Source organism: Perognathus longimembris, chromosome 23, assembly GCF_023159225.1.
Source record: "Perognathus longimembris pacificus isolate PPM17 chromosome 23, ASM2315922v1, whole genome shotgun sequence".
NCBI lineage: Eukaryota > Metazoa > Chordata > Mammalia > Rodentia > Heteromyidae > Perognathus > Perognathus longimembris.
The window spans coordinates 20,474,332-20,500,514 of record NC_063183.1 but is presented as its reverse complement, the minus strand read 5'-3'; the positions used below and the strand labels follow the sequence as shown (position 1 = coordinate 20,500,514).

The window sequence follows — 26,183 nt, the reverse complement described above, 5'->3', positions numbered from 1 at the left end:
TGATTTACAATGACCAGCCTCAATGCCTCTGTGTTAATTTGCTTTCCTTGTGTTTTAACCATTACAAGTTTGGTACCTACATGTTAAAGTTTCAAGTATAGCTTGAAAGTCTGCCTCCTCACTGTTTCTCACTTTGTCCTTACGAAAACTAAGCATTGGGTATCTGTCATTTCAAACCCTTTGAGAATATGCACATAAAAATAAATGCTCCTAGCTGGGAGTGGTGAGACATGTCTGGAATCCTAGGGACTGGGAAGGTGGAAGCAGAAGGATTAATAAGTTTGAGGCTGGAAGTGAGACTGTGGCTCAAGTGGTAGAGCACTAGCCTTGAGCACAAAGAGACTCGGGGACAGCGCCCAGGCCCTGAGTTCAAGCCCCACAACAAACAAAAAAGGAAAAAGGAAAAGTTTGAGGCCAGCCTAGATAAAATTTTGAGATAGAGAACCCAAGTCAGAAATAGAATAGAAAAACAAAAGGGCTAGAGGCATACCTCAAATGGTAGAGTGCCTTCCTAGCATGGATGAAGTCTTAGGTTCAATCCCCAGTACTGAAAAAAAAAATTACTGTGTACTTATAATTTAATATTATAGTATTACTTGCATTGTGCTTTATTGCCACCCATAACTTAAGCAGAAAAATTCTTCCTGTGATTCATAAAAGTTATTAAAATGCCTGTCAAACTAAATTATGTACATGGTGCTGTGTTTATAACCATTGTTTCATTTTCATGCTATGCAATTTGCTGGTAACAAATATCTTTTAATCTTTATTTTCGCTTTGCCAATCATTATGGCTTCAGAACATCACACAGCATTTAGTCTGTTTTCTTATTTTCCTCTGCTGGGCTTGATGGAGGATGCTAAGAGTTCACCATTCGGGCAGAGAGGCAACAATTGAGGGCATACCATAGGCTGAACATTGTCTAGGGTCAGTGAAGATGGTTAACCTAAATTAGCACCACAGATGTCTACGGAATGACTGTAATATTAGGAACACGTCAGCACACCCTTGTCCCTGTCACCACAGCCTGAGAGAAGAGGACAGCGGGGTATGGTTGGTGCTCACTTGTATTTTCCTGGCTACACAGGGACTTGAGAATTCCTGTGGGTGAGAGTCCCATGATCTAGTGAGTCCTTACGCCCAGCTATCCATACTAGATACAGAATACTGATTGCACTGTAAACCCTACCTACAGTGAAACGCTATAGCTTTAACTACAGTTTTAATGACTCCGAGATAGATAATAAAAATGGTCCTCATTGTAAGAGACAAAAAATATGAGAATTGTGGATCTTTGAGATTAGATGAAGAGGTTATAGTTAGGGTCACCTGTTTACTACTTCTAAAAACACCAAATGAAAGACAGGACTCTATCAAGACCAGGCAGAACTCTTTTTTTAAATAACAGATAGGAAGTTGGGGATGATGACACTGACTGAGCAATATATGATCCATGTTTCCCCCAGCCAAGTATTCGCTTCTTTTCACCTGACAATGACACAGACCAGGAAGTTGCTAAGGCCCCATCAGAGAGTAACATAGACTTGATAACATTGCACCTAGATCCCAAATTCAGTACTGCTTTTAGATCTCAGAAGGTCTTGTCACATTTGCCCATGGGAACTTACAGGTTTGACAGAGAGATAGATGTAGAAATCTTTTCCATTCCATTTGCTATGCAAAATAGCACAGAACACTGTATTTGAAGTTTGTAACTTCTATCTGACTTCCTTTTCTGATAGAAAACACTCTTCCTATAGATTAGGGATTGAGAGATCTCTTCTGCCATGACATTCTTAGTTTACTACTAGGATGGGTTTTGTTTACTTACTGTACTGGCACTCAGATCACCATCCAAACCTAGAGGCCCTTTGAAGTGCATGCTTGTCTTTTGCAAAAAAGCAGTTTGTGGGAGGAGGTATTAAGGAGACAGTTGAAAGGAAAATATTTCAGATTGTCTTCCACATTCTTGTCTTATTTTTATTCCTGAAAAAAAAATAAAGCAAACATTTTGAACTCCACTATGTTTTTTAAATTTGGAAATGTTAGTGAAAGGACTTGATGTGTTCTTTACTTTTCTTGTGTTAAAGGCAACTTTTTCATATATGTCATTATGAAAGACTTAAGTGTTGGCGAAAGCTTGATACTGGGGAGTCAGATATAAATCAGCTCAATTGTGTCCCTTTAAAAAAAAATCCTTTGTAAATAAGCTCTTTTATAGCTTGTCTTGAACTTCGCATATTATATAGAGAAGATTTTAACTGTCAAAACATTTGTGAAATTCTCTTTGGCTTCTGAGTCCAGTGAATGTAATGATATCTTAATCATATTCTTTTCCTTTTTTTTAGGTGGTAAGACTTGAACTCAGGGCCTGGTAGTTGTGTGATACATGTTCTACATTTGGGCTAGGCCCATTTTTGCTTAATTGGTTTTTTGAATAAGTTTGTACTGAGCCATCTTCCTGTTTATACTTCCTAAGTACCTCAGGTCATGGGTACACATTACCATGCCCAGCTTATTGGTCAAGATGGGATCTTGAAGACTTTTCCTGGTAGGCTGTGGGACTTGAACTCAGGGCCTGGACTCTGTCCCTGAGCTCTTTTGCTCAAGGCCAGTGCTCTACCACTTGAGCCACAGCTCCACTTTTGGTTTGGGGGAGGTGGTTATTTGGAGATAAGAGTGTCTGGAAGACTTTTCTGCCTGGGCTGGCTTCCAACAAACCACAATCTTCAGATCTTAGCCTCTTGAGTAGCTAAGATTAACAGGCGTGAACCACCAGGGCCTGGCTTGAAGGCTTCCTCCCCAACCTCCCAAGCTGGCCTCCTGATCTCTCTGCCTGTTGAGTAGCTAAAAAACCAGGTATGTGCCACTACATGCAGCCAAAAGAAAAATTAACAAGAGAGAAATAACCATTTTTAAATCCAGGAAAGTTAGCGTGTATGTTTTTGTAGCTACATGGGAAACACCTAGGGCATGAGTTGTCAGTCCTCAGAGCGGTGGTATTGACTTCCAACTTCCGAAGCATCTTCAGGAAAGAGCAGTACAGAGAAATGATAAGGCAAAATGAAAAGACCTGGAGCCTCTGTGGGTGATGACTTGGGGAAAGTCAGCAGATAAAGGTAGTCTGGATTCCTAGTGAGGATTCCTCTGGCGCCGTCTCCAAGTCCATAAGTCTTCTTCTTGATTAACCTTTGTTCTTTCAGGTTGAAACTGCAGGATGCCTTTTAACTTCATTAATCTGTGCCCTGCTTTTAGAAGAAAAGACTCTGGGATAGAAGGGGGGGAAGGGCTCTCCTGCATCTGCTGTTTCCCCATAGTTTTCAGCTCCACCATACTTCTTATTTTGATGGTGGCATAGTTTGGGAACTGACTTGACCCTTCTGAATGGGTCTGTCCTTTCCATTTATCCAGTGATTTTGTCAAGAAGGAAGTAGGGGTAGCGTGGAGGGAGGAGCTCTCTGACAGTCAGCATGAGATCCCATCCCAATCAATAAGCTGGGCATGGTGGTCCATGCCTATCATCCCAGGTATGGGGGAACTGCAAATAGGAAGATGGCTGGGCACAAACTGACTCAAAAAATAAACAAAGCAACAAGGGCCTGGTTCAGCTGGTAGAGCATGTGCCCAGGAAGTTACAAGGTCTTGAGTTCAAACCTTAGTATCAAACAAACAAACTCAGAAGGCAAATAGCCTTCTCGGAAGATCACTGTTGTCAGTGGAGACAGGCAGGAGAGATTGCCAGGGGAGCCTCTCCCAAGTCTGCGTGGGCTAGAGTCCATAACAAGCCAGCGGATGAAGGCTGAGCCCAGGGGAATCGTGGGAGGAAGCTTCATGTCACAGTGAGATGATCAACTTTGTCCTCAAAGTTTAGCTATACTCTACCTCTTGGCTGTAGTCAAGTGGGAGACCTGTCCCTTCTAAGGAGCTCTGTGGATGGAGATCCCAGTCCTCAGCCATTTGGCCACAGCAAATGCATTCCATCTCTGGCACTGTCTTGGCTGCTGCTGTCAAATTTTGCAGCTATACCCAGTGAGAGGTTTTATCTTCCACACTGGCTCTGAGATACACAGCATTGTGGTCCCAAGTGCTCGATATGCACATTGAACACCTCTTTTTGGACAGGGACTTTGGGAGCCAAGTCCCAAAGATCCCTTCGCACTAGCAGAGAAGGTCATGAGGCCTGAGATTTTGGGAACTGGACTGAGATAGCCATGATGTGCCCTGCTTGGGCTCCTACCTTCTGGGTCTGTTTTGGAGAGAGTGCTTTCTTTTGCTATACAAATAAATTCACAAGCTTGTGTATGCTTTCTTACTAGTTTGGTTGTAGCCCTGTATGTGGCTACCCCGTCTTTGTGACTTTTTCTTTTCTGTCCTAGGACTTGAACTCAGGGCCTGGTCACTGTCCTTGAGCTCCTTTGCTCAAGGCAACAGTACTACTTCCCCCTTTTTCTGTGATTAATTGGAAACATGAGTCTCATGGACTTTCCTGTCCAAGGCTGGCTTTGAACCATGATCCTCAGATCTCAGACTCCTGAGTCGCTAGGATTACAGGCATGAGTCAACAGTGCCCAGCTCTTTGTGACTTCTTACACTTGCATCCATCCAGCTAGAATTCTGCCAACTAGCGTGGCTCAATGACTGAAGAGAATTTACACAAATGAACAGCCTCGCAGGAATGTGAGAGAGCAGCCCTGCCGGCCCTGCCTGCATTAGGCTGCTGGCCTGGAAACAGACGAACCGTCTTCTTAGCAGAGAGCTTTAGTGGGAGCGGAGCAGTAAGGCAAGTTCCTAGGTAAACCCCAGGTAGCCTCTGTGCTGGGAAGACTGCAGAACATATCTCTTACATTGTTCATGCATCTGTCAGAGAGAGTAATTGGTCGCTTGTCTCCATATGAATATTCACTGGAAGTGAAATTGCCCCACACCCTCTACTATAGGGCTTGGAAGAATTGTCAGGCACTCTGGATTGGTTTGTGTGGAGGACACCTCTCCACCTCTCCACCTCTCCAAAAGCCCTCTTTTGAAGTGAGACAGTATGGCAACTCTGCCCCCCCACTACTTCTGCCAGGAGGCAGAGACAGGGCAGCTCTGCCAGCATCCTCATTTGTATGGGTTGAGGGGTGGGACCTGGGCTCTCCTCATCTCCTGTGAGCAGGGAGCACAACGCTTTGGCTGAGACTGGGAGGCAGGAAGAAGGCCTCTAGACAATTCCAGGAGGGATCCTGGCTCACCTGGTTCTTTCCACAGAGGAAAAGATGACTCGCCATGCCATGAGTACAGAATGTCCCTGCTTCTCACTCCCTTCCTATGCAGAGTCGGAAAGGAGGAAAAATTAAAAAATCAGCTGTCTAAAAGGAGAGAGTAGAAGATTAGCCTCATTCATTCGAGGAAGTCAGGGTTGTGGCTGGCTGGCTGGGGCAACTTCATCAGTTATTTTTGAGTGGCAGAAATAATAGGACTTATACCTAATCAAGGAAGGGCTTTCCAAACAAAAGCTTGGGTGGGACTTCCTGGGCAGGAGTGTGGTATTGTAATAAATGGGAAGCAGGGCTCTGTAGCCCAATCTCTCGTCTGATTATACAAATTATAGCTGAGGCCCTGTTTTCCAAGGAATGTAACACACCCCACCACCAGGGCCCCTCCTCAGCTGGGTGTGTCCCCAGCTTCCTCCAGCCTTCTCCTTAACCACTGGGGTTACCAGAGAGAGAAGCTGAAGGCCTTATGCAGGAAAATTAGGATGTCCTCTTTGGGGGGCTCTGCCTTGCAGGTGAGTTTACCTGATCTTAAAGTCCTTTAGGGACTCCCAGGGCTAGCTTCTCCTCTCTTCCCCTGCCCTACTGAGCAGAAAGCAATTGCAGGTGACTTAACAAGCCAATCGCAAATGCAGACATTCCCAAGTATTGAGGAGCCAGGCACTTCATGTGGGACAGAGGAAACTGTAGATGAGAGGTCCAAAGGAAAACAACTCTCTGTGCTCCTCCTGCCTGCTGGCTTGCATCAGATGGCCTTTTGGACTTTCAAATTTCCCACCTGGCCTCTTCTTCCTCTTTTCCTCACTCCCTGGGATCTGCATTCCCAGTTACCCTCCCTTGCCATGCTTCCCTGACCATAGGCTACCTCTTGCAGTATCCTGCCCCTTCATCTCCTTTTCTCTCCTTTCTCTAAACATTCCCTTAAAAAAAAAAAAAAAAAAAAGGAAAAAAAAATCCTCAATGGTCCTCCTGTGCTACCCCAGGCTTTTCGGCCCCAAAGCACCCTTGCTGACCACCCATGCAGTGATATTTGACCACCCAGTGCTAAGTGATGGCTTAACTTCTCCTGCCTTTTTAATTTACAAGCTCCTTGAGGCCAAGGTCTGCTACTCTTCAGATTCATGATGCCTGGCATCTATAATAGATACTCCCAAACACTTTGGTAACATTGTCCTTTCTCTTAAGTAAATTCTGTGTTCTGCCTTTAAGGTTTTACTAGAACCAATTTATGTCCCATATCAATATTTCTATCATAGTCCTATTTACTTAGAATCTGTGTTTGTGTCTGTCTGTCTGCACATGCATGCACACACACGTCCATACTGGGGCTTGAATTCAGGGCCTAGGCACTGCCCCTGAGCTCTTCTGCTCAAGACATGCACTTGAGTCACCTTTTTGTCATTAAGAGTCCCACAGATTTTTTTCCTGGCTGGACTGGCTTTGAACCTTGATCCTCAAATTTCAGCCTCCCAAGTGGTTAGGATTACAGATGTGAGCCACAGGCACCTGGCCTTTCCTCTTTATTTTATACCATTTTGGTTTGTTTTTACCTATGTGTCCCTCAGCCTTTCCCCTTTTGGACTTCACAATCGGAGGAGCCCAGTGCCTGGGCAGCAAAGAGTCACCAGGACAGTCTCTGACTCATGGCATCTGTTGGTCATGACCCTCACTTTCCAGTAATTAAATAAAGTCACACGGGTGGCCGAGCTGGCATCCTACCTATCTATCTACCCAAGCATTCTTCTGTTTCTTCTTGGCACTGCCCCTTTGGGCCTGCCTGATGGGCTCCCATTCTCTCAGAACTAGCCCCTTTCATACTATTTTGTGCATGTCCTGGGACTTGTGTTCCATTGCCATTGTTTCTCCCCTGTGTAATGCAGGTTCAGCTTCATGTCACCTCTTCTAGGAAGCCTTCAGTGATTCCTTCAGTCTCTCCCTCTCCTCCCCTCCAAAAAAAAACCCAACAAAAACAATAAACAACACTTTGGAAGAAAGACCCAATGTACATCACATTTTATTTTAGTTGTTTTGTTATAGGTCCTCTTCCCACTGGAGAAACAAAGGATTGTGTTTTCAGTCAGAAGTTTGGCCTTAAATCCTTTCTGTGGTCCCCAGAATTAAGCCAAATAATTGGGTGTACAGTAACTGTTCATTGATTAGTTAAGTTAGTCCATAGGGGGCAGTTGTTTGTTTCTTTTAAAGAAAGAAATAAGTTTGTTATCTCCGTGGAGAGTGTGAGTGTGTGTGTGTGTGTGTGTGTGTGTGTGTGTGTGTGTGTGTGTGTGTGTAAGAGAAAGAGGGAACTGGGGCTTGAACTCAGGGCCTTGTACTCTTAAAGAAGGGATAATATCCTGGCTCAGATAACACTGAGTAGAGTCCTGGCAGGGGGCTGAAGGCATAGGCTTCCTGGTCATCATTCTCACTTTTCCACATACTGAGAAGTGACTAAGGACCAACTACTATTCAAGCTGCCCATTTCATTTTCCCCAGGAGGCTGCCAAAGATGCAATCAACCTTTCTTCTCTTCCTCCTTCTCCCTCTCCCTCTGCCTCTCTCCCTCCCTCCTTCCCCAAATACCTGCATTTTTATGTCTCTTGCTCAAAGGCCATGTTAATCTTCTCTGTATAGTCCAATTTTAGTATATGTGCGGCCAACCAGGCACCGGCGATCTCTTTTTACATGTAACATTAAGCAGTCATTTCAAGGCCTATATATAAGAGGTAGCAATTTACAGAGAAGGCAGGAAGGATGAAATCAAAACTTGGAATGAGCAGTTACCTCCTAAAGTTGGCGCAAGCACAGTGTGTGGCCCGTGTCAATGCTCAGGAAATAGTGGTGGTGAAGGTTGGTGACAGCTACTTACAGAGGATGCATGGAGTGTGGAGATTGCCTTTCTCAATGGCCATTTGAGGAGGACTTGCTTCCTTGTGTGGCGCTCAGCTCTAGGACAGATGGAAGCTCTGTTTCTCATAACCATGCCCTAGAGCTTGTTCTGTGGAAAACCTCTCAGGTCTGGATTTTCAGGGCTGCAAACGTGTCCATCAGCCTGTCCTCCTAAGCTCTTCATGGCCCTAAGGGGAGTAGAGGTAAAGATCTGGTGGGAATTTGGCCTGCATCCTGGTCCGGCCATTGTGAGCCCAGTTCTGGGCTCCAGTGTGAGAACCTATCTTAGCCTCCTATAACTGCTTAAGGAGTTTACTGCAAACCGGCTGGCTTACAACAACAGGGATTTATTGCCTCACCATTTGGAGACATCACAATTTGTTCAATAGCAGGCTGTGGGTAAGGCCACATTCACTCTAAAGGCTCTTGGGGAGAAGACTCTTTGCCTCTGTCAGTTTCAGGTAGCTCCACGTGTATCTTGTCTTGTGGCTACTTCCGGGCAAACTCAGCCTTTGCTTCTGTCTCTTATAGAAGGACATTCCTCGTGGAGTTCAGTGTGCACTTGTGAGATCCAAGGATGATCTCATCTCAATATCCTTCATTATATCTGCAAAACCTTTTTTCCAAACAAGGTCATACCTGCAGTTCCATGAATGATGATGAGCACATGCGCATATATATATTTGCAGCCCATCATTTAATTTCTGCAGGCCAGAGACTGGGCGTGTGGCTCTTGTGGGAGGACCAGAAGTCCCCTGACATTATGCTAAGTATCCCAAAATCATGGGTGAGTGGAGCAGGTTGCCTGGCTTGACCTCATTTCCGGAAGTTATAAGCCTCACTTCCTTTTTAGGAGTAGCTGGGAAATGTTCATAGATGGCAAGTGTAAGTAAGGCCCAACATGGGGTACCCAGAACTGCCAGGGCCTGGACAAGTACATTGAAGACACAGATGTCTTTGAAGGCATGATGTGTGAAGTAACATTTGAAGTAGATGCAGTCTGCAGTGAAAAACCTTTGCTTCTTCTGTTAGAATAGGAACTTGGTGGTAGGAACTTGGCTACGATTGAGTCCTTGTAGTAAAGGGAAATGGTAAAGAGAAACAGAAGCTCCCTGGTACTTGAGAATGAGCAAATAGGAAAGGCCCTGATGAATTTCAGTTACCAGTTTGTTCGTTTGTTTTGCACCAGTCCTGGGGCTTAAACTCAGGACCTGGATGCTGTCTCTTAGCTTTTGTGTGCAAGGTGAGTGCTCTACTCCTTGAGCCACAGCTCTACTTCTGCTGTTGCTACTGCTGTGAAGATGGTTAATTAGAAATAAACGACTTTCCAGCTCAGGCTAGCTTCTAACCATGATCCTATCTCAACCTCCTGAGTAGCTATGATCACAGGTGTGAACCACCAGTGCCCCCTGGCTAGTTACCAGTTATTTATTTAAAAAAAAAAAACACTCCACAAATGTAACTATAAATACTGAGAGCCTCATTTTATGCATTGTGGAAGTCAGTGGTATGTGATAATTCAGGCTTGACAATTGAGCTAAGCCTGCTCTACCTTGAATCAATGATTATATGTTAGTTTTCCCTTTTTGCCTCCTTCAGATCAAGGCACAGTTAAATTCTTTGATGGTAAGTGATCTTTCTCTCTCTTCCTCTTTCTGCCTTCTCCTTCATTTGTCACCAGCTCTCTCACTTTCTTTCCTTTTCCCAAGATTGTTCAGTGCTGCTGAAAATGTTAACAGAACTGCCCTTTTGATCTGAATGTGGTTTCAAAGTGACTCCATCCAAAAGCTTGGGTGGTTTTAGAGACTGGCTTTCTTAGTCCCATTTCCTCTTCCCTGCCCACAGGAGCCTGTGCCAGGCTGCCCCATGGTTCTTGTCCAAGTGTGTCAACCAGTGGTGTGTTTCTACTTCACCAAGAGCAGAATAATCTTGGGTAAACATTGCCGTTAGACACAAGCAAATATTTGTCTTGGCAGCAATGTATCTCAAGAGTCTGGTCCCTCTTATGTTACTCGATAAAGTGGGGCATGGCAATGAAGTCTGTATTGGTTAAAAAATTGTAAAAGCAGATGGCACGGGACATTTAAAGATCAGTGTTCCTCCTTCCCCATTGTTTCTGTCCCTGTCTGTCCTCTTGTTATCCCAGTCCCCAAGTCTGAATATAACTTTTTCTTTTATTTCAGTTGCTTTAAGCTTCTCAACTTTACCTTACTGGCATTTTAGACTAGAGACTTCTTAGTTGGGTTGGACTATCCTGTGCATTGGAGGGTGTTTAATGGTACCCTTGACCTATACCCATCAAATGGCTCCTCATTTACAGCTCTAGGTAAGAACAGATCTCTCTTGGTGGGGCCATTTGTCCCTGTTGAGGATTGCTTGAGCCAATGTTTCCAAAAGGGGTCAGTGTAATTCTGGTGCATATAAGATCTTTTGAGTTGTTGTTTTTTGTTTGTTTGGGTTTTATTTTGTTTGTTTGCTTGTTTGTTTATTTTTTGGTGCCACTCCTGGGGCTTGAACTCAGGACCTGAGTGCTATCCCTGAGCTTTTTTGCTCAAGGCTAGTAGTGCTTTAGCACCTGAGCCACAGCTCCACTATGGCTTTTTGGTGGTTAAATGGAGATAAGAGTCTCAAGGACTTTCCTGACCAGGCTAGCTTCAAACCACAATCTTCAGATCTCAGCCTCCTAATAGCTAGATTACAGGCCTGAGCCTTAGGCGCCCAGCCTAGATTTTGTTGTTGTTGTTGTTGCCAGTCCTGGGGCTTGAACTCAGGGCCTGAGCACTGTCCATGGCTTCTTTTTGCTCAAGGCTAGCACTCTACCACTGGAGCCACAGCATCATTTCTGGCCTTTTCTGTTCATGCGGTACTGAGGAATCGAACCCAGGGCTTTATGCATGCTAGGCAAACACTCTACCACTAAGCCACATTCCCAGCCCTCCGCCTCCCCTTTTTTTTAATGGCAGTAACTGGGGCTTGAACTCGGGGATATGTGCTTGCTAGGCAAGCACTGTACCACTCAAGCCATACCCATGCCTTTGGCTTTTAGTTTATCTTTCAGATAAACTCTCATGCTTTTGCTTGAGGCTGGCCTTAGATCATGATCCTCCTAACCTCTGCCTCCCAAGTAGCTGTGATGACCGGCATGTACCACCATGCCAGGCCCTCCCCAGGAGACTCTTTGTTAGGACAGGGGTGTGTTTGGGTTTTGACTCTTTTTTAAGAGTCAGCTTCTATCTCACCTGTGATCAACATGACCATAATATGGCTCTCACAGAGGTGAGGGCCGGTACTGATGATCAAGTTGACATCGGCTGTTGATTGTCAGAGCAAAGGCAAGAGCTATTTTCCTCCCATTCCTCTGGAGGTTTTAACGCAGAATGCCAATCACGTTGAGGTTGCTCAGGAGATGGACTTGACACTTGGCACCTTCTGGTTGCTCGTTTCCTCAGCTAGGCAGCAAAGCATGACACGAGTCTCTTGCCCATCACAGCAGGGAATCAGTTAGACTTCCTTTGTGTCATTTGAGGAGAAGGTTCTGAACTTTGATGTCAAAGTCACATGCTGTTTAGACAGACGAGGTTCCTGGGCCTGCTCAAGCATGACCGCCAGCCAGTCGTGCTTCTTCAGAGACTTGAAGAAAAGACTTGGTCCCTATGGAACTGTCGATCTGCCCTGAACTCCTTAAGCATTGTAATCATTTCTCAAAACACCTCAGATTTTGAGTTACTGAGAGTCATTGCAATATGTCTTTCTAACACAATTAAAGATGAAATAGTTCACACATGTTGCCTCTTTCCTTACTTTTGAATAGTTTTGTCTTAAGAGTTTCAAATAGAACAGGACTCCCCTTAGGTGATGCACTGTCACATCTGAATCTTCTTCAGTGAGGAGTGCCTAGTCCCTTTGGATAGTTGCTTTCTCCTGTCTTGTGTTTGTTGCTCTGTCCAATGTCTACTTGTAATCAAACAGCTGAAGGCCAGGCTGGATACTGGGAATCATCTCTCCTTGGCCCTGTGCCTCACACACTGATTTGTGATATAGAGCCCAGCACAGGCACCCAATAAGAATGTTGTAGAACTTTGCCTTCTCTCTCTCCTTCTCTGGGATGCCATTCCTTTTAGGTTCTCTGACTGGACACTGGGTCTTCAAGGGAGATGATACTCAGCTGGGTTGCTTAGCAACTCCTCCCCATATGTGCTGGTGTTCTTAGTGGGTTGCTCTCAACACGCACACCCATGAAGCATTTTTGCTCATGGGGCTGGACCTTTTCTATGCCAGCAACCATGTAGGTAAAAATGCACTACTCAGTGTTGTTGTCAGCAGTAACCAAACTGACACCAGAAGTCCACTTTTTCATACTTTCACTGTTCAGGACATTCAATTCACAGGCTCTGCTTTCCTCAGCCTTGGCAGGGACTGGGGTAGGGGTGTATGAAGGTCTAGCCCACTGACTGATGCACTTCTCAATCCTGTGCTTCCCCAGGACCACCTCCGACTACCTCCCTCCCTGTCTTATTCTAGAGCTCCACCCCAACTTAGGCCTCATAGAGGCCCACCCCTGTCAGTGGACTTCACCCCCACCCTCACACCCCTCCCAGTCTCTCTACTCAGTATCAGTGCTCCTGCAGGTGAGCCCGTTGACAACACAGCCCCTAAATTGACCTCTGGCTCTACATGGAACTCATTGATCAGTTTTCATAACTATATTTGAGCCAGGCTTGGTCTCCCCTCTCCCCTGCAAAAAAATTGTGCTCCTCTTATCATTTCCTGTCCATCTTGATTGCATCCTCCTCACCTGCTCTTTGACCTCACTGCTCCTTGTTTCCCACTCTATATAGACTGCCCCCCTTCCCCTTCCTTCTCTACTCAGTATCTAAGGGCAATAAGTTCACAAAACTCCATCTCATCTAGTAGCTGGACACACCTGATGCATGTAGGTTATTCCAGCTATGAGAGAGGCTGAGATGGGGGGAATCATGATCTAAAGCCAGCCTGCAGAGGGGAGAGAAGCTCCTGAAGGCTGCCTGTCTCAACAGAAAAGGCTGAGCCATGGTGGTGGTAGTAGTGGCATGCATCTTTGATCCCGTCTATACTGGGAAGCAAAAGAAGGATTATAGCCCAGGCAGGCCCCTCCAAAAAGCAAGACCATATCTAAAGAAATAAACATGGCAATAAGGGCCAAAGGTGTAGTTTAAATGGTAGAATGCCTACCTAGGTCCTAAGTTCAAACCCCTGAAGAATGTGGCTAGCCAAAGATCTCAGTCTTCTATAGTTTCAAATTTTGGTGTCATGCTTAAAAAGGAATAGTCTTCTCATAGTCATTTGATTCTGTTTTGAGTTTATTTTTACCTAGCAGAGAGGGAAAGATGTAGATTGGCCCTCACTAAATGAACTTCCCCATTAACTAGTGGTTCATCCTTCTTCTGATGTGATCACATGAGCCTGTTTTCCTGCAAATGAACACTCTGGGTATTGATTATATGTGTTCTCGCACAGTCTCTGATCATTAACAGGCTAGACTCTCGGGTGGATTCCTACCATTGAATATGGTGCTTCAGTGTCACACTAGGTTGCTATGGAATAAGTTATCCAATGGTGAGTTCCCAGTGCCTCAGAACTGGGGAGACTGGGGAACAGCTGCAGTAAAAAGAAATCTTCCTCACGGACATACCCCAGGACCAGATGGGAGAAAAGTGAATTAGCCAACAACAACTTATATAAGGTACACACACACACACACACACACACACACTTCTTTTTATGCCAGTACTGAGGCTTGAACTCAGCACCTGTATACTGTCCCTGAGCTTCTTTTTGCTCAAGGCTAGCACTCTACCACTTGAGTCACAGCGCCACTTCTGGTTTTCTGGTAGTTAACTGGAGATAAAAGTCTCACAGACTTTCCTGCCTGGGCTGGCTTTGAACAGCGATCCTTCAGATCTCAGCCTCCTGAGTAGCTAGAATTACAGGTGTGAACCACCAGCGCCCAGCTCATACACACACACACACACACACACACACACACACACATGTATATATACATATGTATATGTATATATGTATGTGTATATGTGTATATACACACATATATGTATATATACATATACGTATGCACACATATATATGTGTGTATGTGTGTATATATGCATGCGCACATACATACATGCATGCATACATATATAATGGAAGTTTTTAGACATGGCAAAGGACATATGTCTTTGGGCTTTGTTTAAGATCAAAGCCAGTAAATCCTTCCTAACATAAGGAAGAGGCGGGGAGTGGGGAGTGTCCTTTCTCTTTGCCAACAGTAACATAATTTTGGCCTTCAAAATAAGTGTCTTGGGACATCAAATCCATCTGTATAGTATACTTCCAACCTGTGTGTTGTGTTAGAGATTCATTGTTCCTTGAGTTATTTCCTTTCCTACTTCATATAGGGGAAATGACTGAATATATAGATTGAGATTTGTTTTCTGTTCAAAACCTCACTTCTGTAATATTCCTGGATCCTGATGACTTTTATTATTGTTTTAGGTATTGCTATTGGAATCCCCTTGCATGCTTTTGGATCTCTTCAGGGAAACTGACTCTTCACAAACTGACAATTCAGGTGAGTCTTGAAAATAATAATAATAATTATTATTATTATTGAAAGCAATAATAATAAGTAAAAGCCTTGTCAACTGACTACCCCCTTGCATTGGGGGTAGTTTTTGTAGGTGTAACATTGTCTCCTGTTTCGCACCTCGAGGTCCACATGTGGTATAGAGTGTCTGGTTCTATTACTTCCATTGCTGTCTGACTTCCTCACCTGGTAGTTGGTTGGGTGTTGGAAAGAGCCTATGAGAGCAATGGTAGTTGGGTTTTGACCCTAGGAGACCTTATTGCATTCATTCTCATTCAGTCACATGAGTCCAGTAACCCTTGGACTGAAATGAGTGGTTCTTGGAGCCTCTAGGAGACAATTGCTCTAGCATGAAAGGAAAAAGTATACTTAGGTCCTAAAGTGATGAGTTTCCCCTTGGATTGGCCTGTGTGATCTCAAATAGTGTGTATGAAATATCCTGGGCTGAGATGTGGGGCCCTTCTGCAGTCCTGGGTATGCTGAGGTTGATGTCTGACCAGGTGGTAGGGATTGGTGGATGCTTCTATCTCAACAGTGGTATCATGGCCACCCAGATACATTGGCTCTGCTGCTGCCCAGCTGCCCAGCTGGGAATAGGTCACTTCAGCCCTGTAGTCTCCTTATCTTCACTTGTGAAATTTGTGGATTGGCCTAGTCTTAATTGTTTCCAGGCTCTTAAGATTTGTGGTTTGGGGGAAAACTTACCAGCACCAATTTTCAATATTTCTTTTGACTGAATGTAAACAAAGCTGATTATTGTTACTGCTCATTGAATGTATGGGAATTCACTCTATGTTTGTGTACTATTCTCTTTTGTGTTTGGAATTTTTCAAAGGAAGAGATTGATACTCAATATAAATCCATTTACCTAATGTTATGTAAATAAAACAGAACATGTATCTAACAAATGGACTTTCTAGAAAGAGATGGAAAAAGAAGAATGAAAGGGGGGAATAAGTTTAAAATGCATTTTGAAAGTGGATGAATGTGATAAAAATAGATTGTTTGCAACTATGAAAATTGAAAGAAAGAAAGAAGACAGGGTGATAGAAGGGGTGAGATTGGTTGATGCAGGCTTGAAGCATAGTGTAAACACGTGTGGAAATGGAACAATGAAATCCTTTGTGTCTTTTTTTTTTTAAAGAAATCCTCTGTATAAGTAATGTAAGCTAATTTAAAATGTTTTGACATAAAAGAGATGGGTAGTTACAAAATGGCTACCATCTACTTGTGTCATTTTGTGAAAGAGGAAATATTTTGATACGAAAAGAGCAGGAAATTTCCAATTTGTCTTTAGATTGTACATATGTAAGCATTATAAGAAAAATTGCAGCTAGTGGCTCATGCCTGTAATCTTAGCTATTCAGGAAGCTGAGATCTGAGAATCTCAGTTTAGAGCCAGCCTGGACAAACAAATCTTCCGCATCCTTATATCCAATTAACTTGCAAAAAGTCAGGAACTAAAGGCATGGTTCTAGTAGTAGGGTGCCAGCCCAGAGTGCAAACCTGCTGCTGACAATAAATCAATCAGTAAATATTTAATTAATAATAAATGACAGAAAGATTGTTTTTGCCCACTTCTTCCTCTATGCTTTCTCTGTAAGCTAGTGTATTGCAGGTAGGATCCTCAGCACTGATCCAAGGACAGGTGTTTGGGAAATGGAAGGGTAGGGTATCTGAGAGTGTTTTAGACATGATAAGGGTACAGGAAGGGAGAACTAGAATTAGACAGAAGCAAAGGGGCTATTGGGAACCTTAAGTACAAATGGCTAGTATATGAGACCATTAAATTGGCTGTGAGTTACTCTGAAATCAGGGGAAGAATGAAAACCTGGCAGTGTTTTGCAGAATCCTGGTAAAGGTGTATAGATTTTTGACTGTTGTGAGACAGCCTCTGTCCTGGTAACATTTGACAAAGACTATCAGCCTTTCTGGTGGGTTCCTGGATGCTAGGGAGGGGTAAGCCAAATGCTAGACTCTTAAGTATGTACTAGAATCAGGTCAGAGGTCAGCCTCAAGAATGAGAAGCTCAAGGCTGGTTAGAAGGCAAGGAGACAGCGGACAGTCTGGAGTGCTGAATTAAGAGAAGCTCTCAGGAGAGAGGAGATCTTTTCTGCCTAGAAGGATCATATGTAAATATTCTCCTTCAGGGAACTTTCAGTGTGTGTTATGGTTATCCCTCTCTGCAGGGTCTGAGATAGCATGAAGGAGCAGCTTATCTGATCTATGCTTTTCCTGAGGTTTCAAGTCTAAAAGCTGTGTGTTATATGTTAGCGTATGCCAGGTCAGTGTAGAACAGCACACTTTCTTTTGACTCCTCCCTGGGTAGTGAGTGCAGAGGGAATTGTGGGCGGAATTACTAGGAGCAGGAAGTCATAAGAGAGAAAAGTAGCCAAACCACCTGTTCCAGGAAGGCTTGCTCCATCTCTGTGTTTCTGAATGTCCCATGTGTCTGTGTTGATTGGGGCATGGTGGTTCAGTCCTGCACATTTCCTCCCTCAGAGATTTCTGCCTAATGTTCATATCAGCATTTCCCACTTTCTGGGAAACTTAAAATGAAATTTGACAGGCTTAGCTGGTTGTTTTGGTTTGTTTGTTTTTTTTCCTGCCACCCTCGCTCTCCGTTTACTGCCTGAGTGGTGTGCTTCAGTTGGTTTTCTCTGCCCTGAAAAGAATTTATTCCCTGCCCTTTTATGGAAAAAGCTCTATCAGACAACAGCAGTGGGCACCTTTGTCTTAAATGTATAGGAACACAAGTGATTACCTGAAATCTTGACATTTCTGAAAGTGTATAAAGTCCCGAGTAAATCTCAGCTGTGACTTTTATTTTGACATAAACTAGAGGAAAGGAGAATTGCTTTAAGGGATCTGGACCAATTCATGTCAGAATAAAATGTAATGAATGAACAATGAAACCAATCAATCATGCTCTGGAGCCTTTCAGAAGGCTGGGACATCCTGGATGAGATCTTGTAGGGATGAGCAATGGAGAATGTGGAAGAACCACAGATGTAAATAGGATGCTTTAAAGGATTACATGCATGCCGTTTTGTGTGCATGTATATAAAAGAAGAAGAAGAAGAAGAAGAAGAAGAAGAAGAAGAAGAAGAAGAAGAAGAAGAAGAAGAAGAAGCAGAAGAAGAAGAAGAAGAAGAAGGTGATTAATTGATGGAACAGTGATAAATGATCTGTTTATCATCTTACTTAATGGCCTGTTATATATTCCATAGCTGAATATAAATGCAATATTCCATACTTTTATCTCTGTGTTCCCTGCAAGCATAGAAGGAAACTATTTTAAAAGCTCTTTTAAATGAAAAACATTGTTTTTGGCTCTCTGGGCATTTTTAGTTCTCAGTGTTCTTTAGGAGATTCTGTAAGATCCAAAGCAGAGTCTATGTAGATACTTCCCATCCTGTGCCAGTCATTTAAGGGCTCTGACGTCAGTAGAGATAAGTTGTTCCCGGGCTTCCTTTTCTTCATTAAAAATGTAACCCAGTGTGCATTTCTGTCCTGCTGCCACCCTCCATTAGGCAGTTTCTTTACATTGCTCTCTCTGTTGACTGCAGGTACCATTGCATGTTTTGGCTGGAACCTGAGTAACTGCCGGTCTCAGTAGCATTGTCATGTTGCTGAGGATTCCTGTGCTGGGTCTTTACTCTGGTGTCTATGCTTAGTATACATCTTAGAACAATAACAAGCACAATTTTCTGGCTCTTTTTTTTTTTTTTTGCCCACTATGATTAAACTTATTCATGATGTCATAGAATGTACTGGTTCCCTGAATTTGGTATCTATTTGTGCTTGTCTCATTATTTCTTTTGAAATTGAAAAGACCTTCTGGAGAACTCCAGACTCGAGGTTTTTCCATGTAAGAATTGATTGGACTTGAACCTTTAAAAACAGCTCTTCCTAGCCGGGTACTGGTAATTCATGCCTGTAATCCTAACTACTCATGAGGTTGAGAGCCTAGAGGTTTGTAGCTTGAAGCCAGTCCAAGTCGAAAAGTCCATAAGGCTCTACCTCCAAAATAACCAGTACAGTACTGGGCTGAAGGCATGGCTCAAGGCATTGCCAGCTGAGCAAATAAGCCCAGTTAAGCTCGCAGCCCTGAGTTCAAACCTGGGAACCATAAAATAAATAAATGAAATATTTTTGGCTGTGAAATCCCATGTTCAGGCAATATGAAATGATCACCATCTCCATTCCATGTATTGGTGACAAACAAAAACTGGGAAGTATTCCAGATCAGTAAGAGTCACCAGAATATCACTCTTGGTACATTAACAATTTCTATAAAATTAAAATGAATACACTGTAAGGTTACCTGCATTGGCATCAGTATACCACTGAAAAAGTTGATCCTTGAGGCTCTGGGCTGGATATTATTTTATAGAGGATCTGTGATCTAAATAGATAATGATTTATGATTTAAGTGCAATTACTACATGCACATTGCTAAAAATGGGAAACCGCTAAACAGATACACAAAAGACCCCTACTATCAACCCATAGACTTACTGTGTTTGTTGTTATTTCTGTTCATTGACTGTAAGGACAGGATTGTGTCTGAGCTAGCAGAGTTGTCATCTGTATGAGACACTTCTGGTTCCGTTATACAAAGACTGTTCATAGGGGGGGCTGCTTAAATCAACAGTCCATTTTTATAAAAGATTCTTCCTTTTACACTGCCAAACCATCTCAGCCCAGCCTCAAGTTTCCTAGGTTCACATTAATCCCTGATTAAAAGGAAATAAAGCCAGGCACTGAAGGCTCATGGCTGTAATCCTAGCCAGGTTCAAAGCCAGCCTGGGCAAGAAAGTCTGTGAGGCTCTTATCTCCACCATTAAAACACTAGAAGTAGAGCTGTGGCTCAAATGGTAAAGTGCCAGCCTTGAGCAAAAAAAGTTAAAGGACAGTGCCCAGGCCCTGAGTTCAAATCTTAGTACTAGCCCAAGAAAAAAGAAAAAGAAAGAAAAGAGATGGAAATAAATGAACTTTTATTTCATATTCCTAGATGTTCCCCCAATGTACTATGTTTTCTTCAGTTTCTTTTCCTCTGAGGGGTGACAACTGACTAGACTTCAAGCTTTGGGCAGTGAGGTTGTCCAGGAGGCTAGCTTTATTCCCTAACCCCGCTGTGAACCATTTTCAGTCAGCTCAGCGACCAGTGTTGAAATTGTTAAAATGGGAGAGTGATGCACTCAATCTCCTTGCTGGCTACGCTTCTCAGAAGCCTGGACTCAGAGGTAAGAGTTTCAATTCCGGACATGAGGAAGGAAATAAAAATTGGCAGCAGAGGATAACAATGACCTGAGTGTTGTTCTTGTTTTGTATAGGTTTCCAAGAACACTACAGAGCGAAGGAGTCTGTGCTAAGTGACAGGCACAGAGAGCTAGAAGGAATAGGGAGTATTTCTAGTGGGGGCAGAGCAAGTTTTCAAGATAAAGTAGAATGCCTTTCATGCTTAGTTGCTTAGTTGGTATAGGTTGTTGCTGCTTATAACTGAAAGACTGATAGATCAAAGTAAACTTTTGGCGTTTTTTGTTTTGTTTTGTTTTTCTCAGTTACAAGGCAGACTGCTGAGGTCTGGTGCGGTTAGCTTGGGATGGGGCTGGATATTTACTCCAAGGTGAGGAGCAGGCCTTACTTGAGGTGACTTTCTACATTTAGCACCTAGGGCAGAAATTCCTATAGATGAAATCATTCTTGAAGCTCCCTTAGGAAGGTACACAGTATGGACTAGTGTCTCTTTATATGAGACAGCAGACTTTTCTCCCAACTGTGTAATAGCTTACCGCTAAGGAACTGGCTCTTGTGTATACTGACCATATTTTAACCAGGTTCAAGCATCGAGATAGGATTCCAAGGCCAGGAGCAATGGCTCTGCCTATAATCCTAGCTTGTTGGAAGGTAGAGATCTAGGGATCAGGAATTCAGTCCAGACCAGGCATAAAAGTAGACCAGATTCCCTCTCACTCAATGGCATGATACCACAGTGCCATGCTCCTGTCATCCCCAGCACGATGGAGAAGCACAAGTAGGAAAATCTCAGTTCAGGAGAATCAGAGTATAAAGTAGGACCCTACCCTTAAAAATACCCACTGTAAAAAGGGACTTGGAGATATTGCTCAAGTGGTAGAGTACCTGCTTAGTAAGCACAAGGCCTAGCACTGCCAGAGAGAGAGAGAGAGAGAGAGAGAGAGAGAGAGAGAGAGAGAGAGCGAAAGAGCGCCATGAGGCAGGCAAGCTCAGGGTACTATAAATTCTCCCCTCTCTCCCATGGTCCCTCTGGAGTCACATGCTGAGAAGTTTGTTAGTGGAGCTGTCTGCCAGATTTATTCATGCATACTTCTTTAATGGAAACTTTCAGGCATATTTAGATGTGGGGCTTATTATACAGTGAGCTGTGTGCTCATCCCTGGCTCTGTGATAGTAATTCTTAGCCAAGCTTAATTCATCTGTACTTTTTCTCTTCCCATTTAGGTATGTCTTTTTTTTTTTTTTAAATCTTTCTAGTTACTCCTAGACTTGTATTTCAATCTAAAAGACAGGACTTTAAGGTATTCTGGATAAGGGTTCTGTTTTTATCAACCCTTAAAAATGGAAAACTTACCAATATTTCTCTGAGGCCAAGGGAAATATCAAGGTAACAAGGAGATTTTTCTTAGTTGCCCCATTGGTTTCTTTGAATCCGGGTCAGGATTTGACTTAGTCATTGGTAATTGCTTGCTGTGATTCCAGCCCCCTAGTAGTTTATATATTTTCTCTCCATGCCCCCCAATCTCTCTCTCTCTCTCTCTCTCTCCCTCCCTCCCTCCCTCCCTCCCCACCCCCACCCCTGGGTTGTTAATTCCTGGGAGTAGGATTCTCAGAGACTGTCCCTCTTCCCTTATCTAGGAAAAGTTCCCACTTTGGCCTGGTAACTTGGCTCTTGTTAAGGAAAAGAGGAACTACTTTGGGATTGGGAAGGTTTTTTGTTTTTATTTTTGGTCATGGGGCTTGAACTATGGGCCTGGTCACTATCCTGAGCTCTTTAGCTCAAGGGTGGTGCTCTACCACTTGAGCCACTTGTGCCACAGTGCCAATTCTGGTTTTCTGGTGGTCCATTGAAGATAATAGTCTTACAGACTTTGCTGCCCGGGCTGGCTTTGAACCTTAATCCTTAGATCTCAGCCTCCTGAGTAGCTAAGGTTTAGGCATGAGCCACCGGCATCCATCTAGTTATATTCACTTTGTGAAGAGCAAGAAGGATGTCTACAGACTGAGTGCTGAAGAGACCTTTGGAGGAAAAATGATCAAAGGGAATGTTTAGGAGAAGTGGGAAGAGCATGTTGGAAGACAAGACATTGCAGCTTCAAGTAGAAGTAAATAAGGCTTCTGGGAAGGTTGGATAATGAGCTACATTGGAGTCCAAGGGCTATGGATTATACTTTGCAGGCCAGGAGTTGGCAGACTTTTCCTGTAAAGGACCAGAACTGTAAGCATTTAGGATACTGTCTGGATTGTAGCTACTCAGCTCTACAGTTGGAGCACCAAAACCCATCATCAGCCATTCATAAATGGCTATAGCTGTATCCCAGTTAGACTGGATTTATCGGCACTGAAATGTGAATCTTATATAAGCTTCATAGATCATAAAATATCTTTTGGGATTTTAATTAAAAAAAAAACACAACAGTTTATTTGAAAGTGGAAAGGAAGCCATGATAGGAAGGAGACTCTCTGTTCAGAGAGGGGCCCCAAAGAGAAGTCTAATGGCAACTGCTTAGAGAGCAGTTATTATAGTATAGAGCTCCTCCTGAACCTCCTCCCCTGGGCTGGCTTTGTGCTGATTGCTTGATGGCTTGCACATACACCACCCTAGCTCTTATCATTGGTTGAGCAGGCACCTAGAGCAGGCATTCCATGGTAGAGCACTTGCCTCGCACATATAAGGCCGTGGGTCAATCTCCAGGACAATACACAAAAGTTAATTAGAATTAAATAGTTAAAAAAAACTACCCTTATCTTGTAGGCCATAGTTTACCAGCCTCTTCTCTAGGCATTTGGGAAGCTATTGGATAATCCTTAAGCACAAAAGGGACCTGCTAAGAGGGTTGTAGACAGCTTTATTAATGAGGGCTGCTTCACAGGGTAAATGCTTAACCTTAGAAGCTGTGGGTAGTGGCAGGGTAGGTAGAGTTGGAAACAGCCTGTGAAGGAAGAAAGCAAAGGTTCTTCTTTCCTTTTTTATTTCTCTCTTTATTATCTGAGACTGAAGAACCGTTGGGAATGGTATTATATTATTTGATATGAAATTTATGCTCATTTCTAAAAGCTCTGGTCTATACGATGGCACATAGGGAAAGCTTTGCCCCTCTATTCTACACTGTGTGGACTTAAGAATACAGTCGTCTCATTTTTTACCTCCTCCTTCCTTCTTCCCCTACTAGCCAGGTCCTGAGTTCCATTCAAAATTGAGCCTTCACTAGCGCTGCCTTGTATGCCTTGATTCTCACTCCATTTGCAGACTGTTTTGAAAATTGCATTTTGTTTGTGGGAGGAGACTCAAAGCTAGTGGAAATGAAAAGTGCGTTTTTTGTATAATGGAAATTATTAGAGCAACTTTTTAAAATGTCACCGCCGATTAATGCAGACAAGAAAGAGCTGCGCATATTAGAAAGTAGGTCAAGTTATCTCATGTTTATGAATGAGGTGAATTACAGTGTAGGTTTAGGCTGATAAAAGTGGGTGAAAGTATAGTTTATATGGATTATCCTATCCTAAATGATATTACACTAAAATATAATTAAAATAAACTCAGTTTGTTTCTGTATCCTAATATTTTACAGACTTAATAATGTAGTAAAAGCCATGGTTTTCTTGTTATGGAGATTTCCTGGACTGGACATAGAATTGATAGGAGGGACTCTAAAGTTGGAGATTTCACCCAGAAACAGATAGATAGCCCTCGAATCCTTGGAAGGGGAAAAGGACTAGCTTTGAGATTGCGCTATGTATTTCCTGCTTCCGATACCATTTCTTCCTGCCATCATCAGGCTTGTTTTTGCAGCTGCTGATATGAAAAATCATTAAATTAGGAACTCAGAATCTGCTGGCTCTGACCCGATACCTCTCCTGTGAACAGATCCTGCTTCTTTTGAATTCTGGGGCTCTGTGATCTTCCTGTGACCGGGTTCCAAATTGGATGACCTGGGAGCCCATGTCTTAATGATGTTAGTCACAATAACAGCACAGGGTTAGGTTAGCCCTGCAGCTTCTCCACGCTATACTGGGGGTTCCATGATGCTTGCTGCAGCTTCCAGCCAGCTTCTGACGTCATATCACAGCACTTCACAGATCCATGCTGTGACTGCTTGACAGTTGGGGATCACTTCTCCTTAAATCTAAGTGGTGCATTTTGATAAGTAGTTTCAGCACAAGACTGGTGTCACTAGTTAATGAGTCTGAGCTTAGTCATGTTAACAGTAACAGTAACTATAAAGGCATCGTTTGCCATTTCAAACAGACTGTGTGTGTGTGTGTGTGTGTGTGTGTGTGTGTGTGTGTGTGTGTTTATGTGTGTGTGTTACTGGGACTTGAACTCAGGGCTTCCTGCTTGATAGGCAGGCACTCTAACCACTCAGTCATGACTCTAGGCCACACAAATAGATCTTTTTGAGGTTAAAAATTGCTGGGATGGTGGTAGGAAAGGAACACCTGTAGTCACAGCTGTTTTTTCCCCCCCTTCTGGATAAGAAGCACCAGCCACAGGTAACTAAAAATGGGATAGTTCAGACAGAAAGTATCTTGAAATTGGGCAGATTTGTGTCCAAGTCCCAACAACAGCACATTATAGGTTCATACGTGTTGGCACATGTTGACTGGCATATGGGTTTCCTTAGCTATACAGAAGGGGGTTAACAGTTCCCTGCCTTCCCCTTGCTCAGCTCAAACCAAGGCTTATCATCACCAGGCTCCCTGGAAAGCAGCTGCTTTACTGTGATGGCATCATCCTCTCCACCTTCGCCATCCCCGACATCCCCGTTGGAGCCCAGGAATGCTCTTTCTTCCTTTTCTGCTGTGCTTTCCACAGGATTAGGCCAGGACTTTCCTGGCCCATGATTATGGGTCCTTAGAATGTTGCTTTCATATATTCTTGTGAGCTTTCTCCTGCCCTTCAAAAGCCCTTGGATTCCTGTTAAACATTCTCTTTCCTTCAGGGAACAAATCTCTTAATGCTTAATAGACATCTGAGGTCATTGAAGTCATGGTAGCTTTTTATTTGTCACCCAGACATCAAGACCTTGTGCTAAGACTTGAAAGGATGATGGCAGCCCAGCCTTACCAGCCTGTCTTCTTAATGAGATTACTGATTCCATTTCAGGGATGGTTTCCAGCTAAAATGCCTATAATTCCATTGCCTTTGCATTTTTTTTTTCTTTCCTGACTCCATCTCTCCTTTGAGTTCCTGGTAATCCTTAAGATAAAGCAGGTGACAGTAGTTGGAAGCATATTAGCCTCTGATCTTGACGGGTTGTGCTTTAGTGGAGTTTTAGAGAAAATATAAGGCATAATCAACAGAAGGTTGAAAACGATCCTTCAAAATGGTTGGGAGCCAAATGGGTTTCTGTGGATGTCTCTGTTTTGCTTTTGGCTGCTACTTGATTTCTATTCCTTGGAGTTTCTTCTTTGACTCCTCTGTGAAATAACTGGATCCCCCACATCCCTGCTCTGTGTGTGTGTGTGTGTGTGTGTGTGTGTGTGTGTGTGTCTGTCTGTCTGTCTGTCTGTCTGTCTGTCTTTCTATACCTGGAGAGTTTCTCCCTTCCTCTTTTTCATTGTACTGGTAGTTTTTTTTATTGTTATGATAAAGGTAATATACAGATGGGTTCAGTTATATAAGTCAGGTAATGAGTACATTTCTTTTGGGACAATGCCACCCCTTCCCTCACTCTCTCCCAGTTTTCCTCTCCCATCCCCACCCAGGAGTTGTTCATTTTCGACATAGTGTCTAATGAGTACCACTGCTACATTTGTTCATCCTTTGTCCCTCCATTTCTGTGCCCTCCTTATCCTCCCAAAGAACAAAATGAAACAAAATGAACAAAAATGAAAGAAAACCAAAATAGCAGCAAGGAAAAAGAAACAAAAAACCTCTGTATGTTTCCATTTCCTGGAGTTTGTTTCCATAAACACTATTTTATATGATCAGATGCACATAGGTATTGCTCCTTTGTGTTCCTCTCCTGAGCATCCTCCTGTGGTCTCACTGTGTGTAAATGACTAGGGTCCTGTATAATTTATCATGTCTCCATGTAGTTTAGGTCTAGGTTCTGCATATGAGAAAAAAACATGCACTGTTTGTCTTCCTGAGTTTGGCTATTGTGAATCGTGCGGCAATGAACATGCATGTGCAGATGTCTTTATCATATCCTGGC

The 26,183-nt window shown here is 43.3% G+C and overlaps 1 protein-coding gene across 1 annotated transcript in view; it reads left to right on the top strand.

The window, feature by feature from the left end:
• The window catches only part of Tln2 (talin 2), a 321,645-nt gene that overhangs the window by 123,980 nt on the left and 171,482 nt on the right, over nucleotides 1-26,183 (top strand). The window contains exon 3 of the mRNA XM_048332637.1: nucleotides 14,670-14,745. The gene's annotated coding sequence lies outside the window, so the exon portion shown is untranslated. The remainder of the gene's footprint in view (nucleotides 1-14,669; nucleotides 14,746-26,183) is intronic.